Source organism: Pteropus medius, unplaced genomic scaffold, assembly GCF_902729225.1.
Source record: "Pteropus medius unplaced genomic scaffold, Ma_sr-lr_union100, whole genome shotgun sequence".
NCBI lineage: Eukaryota > Metazoa > Chordata > Mammalia > Chiroptera > Pteropodidae > Pteropus > Pteropus medius.
In genome coordinates, this window is record NW_024349802.1 from 2,862,215 (window position 1) to 2,869,561 (window position 7,347).

Here is a 7,347-nt window from a genome sequence, read left to right on the forward strand (position 1 = left end):
AAAGGAAATATAGCTGCAGTGCTAGAAATTTTATCAAGAGAAAACCAAGTCACTTGGAGAAAAACATTATACCACGAACTATAATAAATATAACAGGAGAAGGACATTGAAGAATAAGGACAGGGTGGTGATGGATGGCCCGGCACGCCTGCTCTCCCATCGGAGGGCACCAGAGAGCAGCACCTAAGGCTGAACGAGCAGCACCCAAAAGATGCTTGTCATGAATGGCGTCGTCATTCGATAAAGAAAGGGCAGTCAAGGCGCTTCCCTTGGCACTCCAAAGAGAGGGAGGACGCTCATGCTGAACGACTCAGGTGGCCCCAACGACAGTCCTAGCAGAAAGAACGCATGGGAGGGGACTGGCCCTCGTAAAAGGCCGTGCAGCTACGCAGACCCTCGGCTGCCTCTGGTCACGGCTCCGTGGAGAACTCAGCTCTCCGACCACACGCCTGTGGGGCAAAGAGTTTGCCAAGATGGGCACTAATTAAACCCACTAGGCTGGCAGGAATTCTATCTGAGCCATCACCCTCCTCTATGCACGTAAGAGTACGAGGGGCTTCCAGGGTCCCCAGGAGATGGGCCATGGCCTTGCGTCCCCGGCCCATCTCGGGCTTCACGGGTATCCTCACCGTTCTGGCCTAAGGTTCCCTGGGAGGCAGGCTCGGGGCAGGGAACCTGGAGCACCCGGGAGCTCCCGTGCCAGCCCCAGCCTCCCTGGGTATGCCGTGGAGACCTCCAGCTCGAGGGATGGGCTTCGTCAGCAATTTCTGGAAACTACACACTCCGCCCCTCCCCGGGCCCCCTGCCCCAGGAATAGACTCTGGGAACTCGGCTTTTGGAAAACGGAAGCCAGAATGAAGAGACTCGGCAGCCAAGTTTTCCCTTGGGGAAAATAACTTTTTTCCCCCAAAAAAGAACAAAACAAAGAACAAAACAACTTCTAGGGCACGAGAGAGTAAAAATGCCTGTGTGTCATTTAGGCGACCTTTAGCCTAAAAGAAAAAGAAAAAACGAAAGAAAGAATAAGGGATGCAAGTGAGAACGCGCTGCTTATCCCACCTAACAAGACCCCAAGGCTCCTTCAGTGACTCAATAGCATGTAAAGACCCTGGGTCCTTCAATACCTCCTCATTCATCTTCAGGGAGTTGACTGTCTCTTCCCTCATAGTGGCAAAATGGCTGCTGGGTGCCACATATCACACCTCACACCACCGTGTCCCAAGCAGGAAGGATGTTCTCCCCATTCTCCTCTCCCTTCTTAACGAGTGAAAACTTTCTTGGAACCCCTAGAAGACTTCTCATGGGTCTTATTGGCCAGAACTGGATCATATGAAAACCTAAACACCAATCGCTAGCCAAGTAGAACAAAATTGCCAAGAATAGCTCAGTCAGAGTATGTGTACCCTCTGGAGCTGGACCCAAAAGAGTCAGGGACCTGTTCCCAAGCAAGAAGCCTAGCTGGTAGGTCCGCGACAGGGTCCGGCACAGCCCGACGCGTTTAGTGGGTAGCAGAGTTAACGGGGGGGAATACACCCCAGACACAAATGAACATCTCTGTCCGCTCTCCCGCTGTAGCGGGCAGAATGGGGATGGATGCTCGCCGGCAAGAGAAACACGGGGTGCCTGTGGAAGTGTCGGGCGAGCGGGGGTGTCCGGCGGGGCTGCGCTAGTGCCCAGAGCAGCGCGCAAAGCGGGGGCGTGCAGACCCGCCCCTCACGCCGGGCGTTCACTTGCCAAGACAGACACGCCAGGCTCTTCCGGGCAGGTGGCGGGGTGCGTGCAGGCCGCATGGAGCTGGTCACCCGGCAGCCGCTTGAGCCAACGGGACACCAGGACGTGTCTTCCGGTGGCCCCGCCTTGTCAGCACGAGCGGCTCCCCTCCCTCAGAGCAGCTTCAGCGGTGGCCTCTGGGTCTCACCCTCACCGCTCAGAGACCCACGAGGTGCACCCCTGGGAGTGTGGTTCCTTATAAACGAGCCCGTTCCCTCGCAGGGCTGCTGACCGTCGCTCCAGAGGCGGGGCCGGTTCGGGTAGAGCGCTCTGCCCACGTTGGTGGTCTTCCCTCGGCCACCGGCTGTTGGCGGGCCCACATACTTAACATTATTTACTAAATATTGTCCCCTAAGTCGGCATTTTGAATCAAAACAAATTTAATCTATTTTCGCCTCATCTCATTTTCCCCTCGTCTTTGAAATCCTGGGCGTAAAGAGCTTGTTGTACTTTTAAACGATAAAAGAAATTCCTAATTATGAATTTTTTTTACATGTACATCTATCTGCATTTTGCCGAAAAGCGTGTTTCGGGCACCAGTGGAACACACGCCGCGGATGGAGCGCGACCTTCTCACACCAGTCCTGAGGGTCTGGGTCAGGGTAAGACGAGCCTCCACACCGGCCTTCGCTTTGCGGCTGAGACACCAGCAGAGGTGAGCGCCGCACAGCAGAAACTGGGCCCGTGAAATAAAGACTTAGCGCACATCCATCTAAATACAGCCGATGGGCGTAAAGGTGGCAAGAGGCGAACAGAGATGAGCTGGGACAAGGGGGCGAGCCCACGGGAGACGCCTGGAGAAGCCAGGAGACCCTGAAGGGGGAGCAGGACGAAAGCCAAGGGCATCGGCCGGGAGACACCACCACGGCGTCGGAGAGGAGACGCCCACGAGCTTCCCAGGAAGCCGCCAGGCCAGGCGGAGAGTCCTGGGAGCCACGCCTCCTTGTCCTGGGGAAGCTGAAAAATCTGAATGGCGGGGTGGGGGTCACCAGAACGGCTTCGGGTTACGAGATTTCGCTTTAAGCCGTCTTCCCCGAAAGCGCTGAGGGAGCCTGCGAGGCACTGAAAGGCAGAGTGGTGTTTGCCGCGGTCCCTCCAGCGAGGACTATTTAATAGACCATTTAATAGACAATTACAAACCCGGGTGTCTTCACCGCAGCAAAGAGAGGAAAGCCCATGCGAGGGGTAATCTCGTGGATCGAACTGTTGGAGACAAAAAGGTGAAATCTTGGAAGCCGGGGCGTCGTAATCACTCCCAGCAAAAGGATGCACACGGCAGGGCAAAAGCAAGGTCAGAGAGAAGATTCTAGAGGCCAGACCACCCATCCCGCACAGGAGACCGTAGAACTTCTCTGAAGGGGTTAGTTCCTTCTCTACCAATCACAGTTAAGATGCACCCACAAAGGCCTGGGCAGGGCTCCCAGAATCAGTCCAGGAGGCTCCCAACCTTCCCGCTCTGCTTGGCGTTTAGTTCTAAGCGATCCACAGAGTCAGCCGGCCGCTGCCGGTGCCAGCTCGTCCTTTCCTTGTCCCGCACGAGGGAGAGTCGGGAGGGCAGCCTGGTGGTCGGAGACCCTGAGGGCAGCGTTTATTTATAACCCCATGATCACCCGGCGGTCAGAAGTCAAGGACAGCCCCTATCATCCCGTGCCCGCTTTGGCCAACACGGATTTTCCGAAACAGTGAAAAGATCGCTAATGTCTGAGCTGCAGGAATAATTTAGGAAGCAGGAAAAGGGACCCCATGCGTTTCATCTCGCACCCCCGCCGCCAGCAGGCCACTTGCTTGGGGAAACTGCTCTGGATTCAAAGATGAAGGAAACGAAAGATGAACAGCTCTCGGCAATCCAAAACGGCCCCGGACGGAGCCGGAGGGGCAGCCGGTCACGTGCCTGCGCGGACGGAGTCGAGCGAAAGCTGCATGCGGTCAGCTCCGGCCTCGGGCTCTGCCCTCCAGCACCCGCGTCATCGATACGGAAACTTTTCCTCCGTGACGGGAAGTGTCCTCGTGATGTTAAACGTGCACAAGGGACAACAGAGACCAGGCTCCGAGCATGACCAGGAGGAAGAGCTGACTAGGAGGCAGCCAAGCGGACTGAGCCCACAGCCAACCCGTGTGACCCGCCGGATCGATGGCGCGTGACACGCCATCGACCTGCTTTTGATCGGGACTCGAAGCGATCACCGTGCCCGCCACCCGCAACAGAGCTGCAGTCCCGTTCATTTCAAATCAAAGAGAAATAAGTGCACGGAGTGAGTTCCATCTGGTGATGATTCACGGTGGGATGTAACTCGGCTGGGAGAACGGCCGTCCGAGGCAGCATTCCAAAATCGCGGGCTTTTCATGATTTTTTTTTTCCACCAGTTACTGAAGCTTACACATCTCAGTGAATGTTTTCCCTTTAGAAAGCCACCTCCCCGGCCGCCTGCGCTCAAGGCCGGCTTCAGACCCCTGCTCTGCACTTGGGGTAGAATCCATTTACAAGTCCCAAGAGAGTCAGCTCACACCTCGTTTTTTAATTCATAAACAGTATCATTCAAGTCAGGCCCCGACTTCGGTTCGGCGTATATTTGGCTGTTTAACAAAAACAACAGGGCCTGTCCAGCCCCGGGCTTGTCAGAGAGAATGTGACGGTGCTGGCCGCTCTGCAAATGTGACGTGGCTTCTAAGCACGAGCGGCGCCCCCACAATGCACTCGGAGACAGACGCGCAGATGACTTTTTAAGTTCACCCACGCCGGCACAGGCAGGCGTCCCGTGTCCTTGCAGCCTCAGCTCGAGTGGTAACTCTGGATTTTTCCAGGTCGAAAGCCTTACCCCAGCAGTCACAGTACGTCCCGACGCGGAGCCTTTTGATAAACTGGCTTTGAGTCAGGCCCCTGGGTTTAAGTGGGGGGTTTTTAGCAGAAAGCCTCCTCACCTCCAACGTTCGCCCACTCCAAGTGGGGGGCGTGAGGCTGTCGACGTGTCTAAAATCTTTGCCACCTGCGGGAGCAGGGGCGCAGGGCCTGGCATTTTGCTGCTCGGTCTTCATTTATACGACTCACGGAAGAGTCAACATAACATAAAAACGAGTCCTCTAATCGGTGACAAAATAGCCTCTGAATGATCGTCACCGCCTACCGCCTGGTCAGTAGGTAGGTGTTTCAGTCATCATGTCTCCCCTGATTTTTATTCCGAAAAGGAGGCTGCTTTGAAGTGAACAGCAAACAACCAGAATCCACGGCCGCCCATCTCCGCCCCCCACGTGGCGTCGTATGTGTTGCCGTGTTCCCAACTGCAAAAGAATTTAAAAAAAAAAAAATGCAGTGCAATCTAAAATCTTCCTCCTGAAAATGAAGAAAACAGAGATTTGTTTAAACCTGTGAAATCCAACAATCTACTGATTTTGACAGCCAAAATAAAAAAGCCTTTGAAAATTTAGTTTTCTAAGGGACAAACATTTTTTTGACTTTTAGCAAAAAGCAAGCCTTTTCATCAGGACTGGAAAAAATCCAGGAGGAGGTCTTCGCGAGCAACTGCTTCTGAAAACCGAAACATCAATGGCTCAGACTTTTAGTTACCTCTTTCCGCAGGTTCATGGCGTGATGCCAGGTGTAGATCTCTGGGGTCTGTTCAAGAAATCTTCGAGGAAGAGGAGGGGCTCACATACAAAGAGAGAAGGATTTAATGATCTTGCTCTTCACAGCATCGAGCGTGTGCAAAATGCCTTTGGGTGAGAGTCTCGCTTTACTTGCTGCCGTCAGAAGCTGGGCCATGTTTTAGCCTCGATTTTCTTCCCGCCCCCCCAACCCCCGCCTTTCATTACAAATAAAGGTGCTAACACAGAACTGTGTGCGGTAAAGGTCTTCATAACACCAAGAGAGAAAATTAAAACAATTATGAAAGTAGTTTTTCAGCGGTCAATGATGTACCGCTCCAATTTCATGCCGTCCTATTAAGAGGTGGCATTTATAACTTACCCTTTATTTTCATTTTGTTGTATTAAAAAAAAAAAACTTTTACAGTTTATGTAAGTAACAAAACAAAACAAAAGAAGTTCTGCCTTGATACAGCCTTCCTTGCGGGGGACCACGGAGGGCGAGGTGAGTCACGGCCATGGGCCTGCCGCTGTGAACACGGGCCCGAGCTGGCCGCGGTCACACTTTGAAATCTGCTGGGATCCTGGGAGGTGGCTCGCCCACAGGGACTCCGGGTGGCCTTCTAAGCCCCAGAAGAGGCCGAGGGCTCTCGGGCTTCAGCGCACTAAGAATTACCTGGGGGAGGTTGTCAAAACACAGACACGAAGATGAAGGGCATCGGACGATCAGACTTGTGTCGGACAATCACAAGATACGGGCGGTAGCAGAGGCGGCTTTGTGCTCAGATGCTACACGAGACCAGAAGGGGCTTTTTACCGGGGCGGAGGTGTTTATGCTGAGGCTGGAGGCCGGACAGCCAGTCGGAAGAGGCCAGAGGGGAAAGACAAGTCCCGGGGGGGTGCATGTGTGTCGGTGACCGCGAGCCGGAAGGGAGGCCAAAGCAGGGGTGGCCTCCCCTAGGTCTCGCCGGGGGTCTGCTCTTGGTGCTGGACATGCCCCGGCACGTGCTGGGCCCACCTCGGCCACCTGTGCCCTCACCTGCAGGGCCTCCCCTGCGCCGGCACCTCCCGGCCTCGTGGCCCCACGGCAAGGCATCCCTGCCACACCTGAGACCCAGATGAGTCGGGAACAGAAAGCGGAACGCGTCCCAGATGCACTTGTCGGGTAGCCCACGCGCGGCAGAGCCCGTTTCCCCACGGAGCACTAGCTGCAATGCCCACGGACGGCAGAGGGCGGCCTGGACCCGGCCCGAGTGACCCGCCCTGGCGCCTCCCCGCCCAGACCTGGGACAGTCTGGAAGGTGCATCGCATCCCGACACTGCTCGCTCGGTGCCGACTCTGTGCTGGTTCCAGATGATCGGGACATGAAAAAATAAACAAACCAGAAAAGACAGGTGTCTCCGTCTGGGTGGAGCTTAAATTGTAATAAATGGTCTGTCGCACCTGGACAGGTTTATTTCGTTCGTGAGTTAGTTACCTGGTTGGGTTGTGATTATGGCACCTTCGTTCACGCCTAGTCGTGGTGGAGACGGGCACAGAGATGCGTGTGGCGTCTTTGCCAAGAATATTAATGACATTCATGCTCTCTGACCTGGCCCTTCCATGTCTGCTCTTCACGCCTAAAGAACATCTCTAACCATGGAAGGAGCTTATGATACCGAATAAAAAAGCAGAATGCGAAGTGCTCTGTGTGCATAGCGCACGGTCATAGGTATGTGCAATAAAGATTATTTGGTAAAAAGACTTGAAAAAATAACACCAAAATATTAACGGCCCTTATTACCACGTGGAGGATGCATCTTTTGTTTGTTTTTTCCTTCACTCTACTCTTCCATAGTTTCACTTTTTTCTGTGATGAACGCGTGCCTTTAAATGGGAGGAAACAGTAAACCAGAAAGAAAGAGAGAGAGAGAGATGCAGGAAGAAAAGACAAAGGTGAACGTGTGTCGCGCAAATTCTTGACGGAGCCCTCGGGTCAGCCCTGGACCTGAGGATTC

General features: G+C 54.1%; 1 long non-coding RNA gene across 1 annotated transcript; it reads left to right on the top strand.

Annotated features, from left to right (window-relative positions):
* The first annotated feature begins 6 nt into the window (after positions 1–6).
* Positions 7–5,188, top strand: LOC120581248 (uncharacterized). The gene is made up of 2 exons (XR_005647204.1): positions 7–1,461; positions 2,294–5,188. It is a non-coding gene; the product is annotated as an uncharacterized LOC120581248 (long non-coding RNA).
* The last annotated feature ends 2,159 nt before the right edge of the window (positions 5,189–7,347 follow it).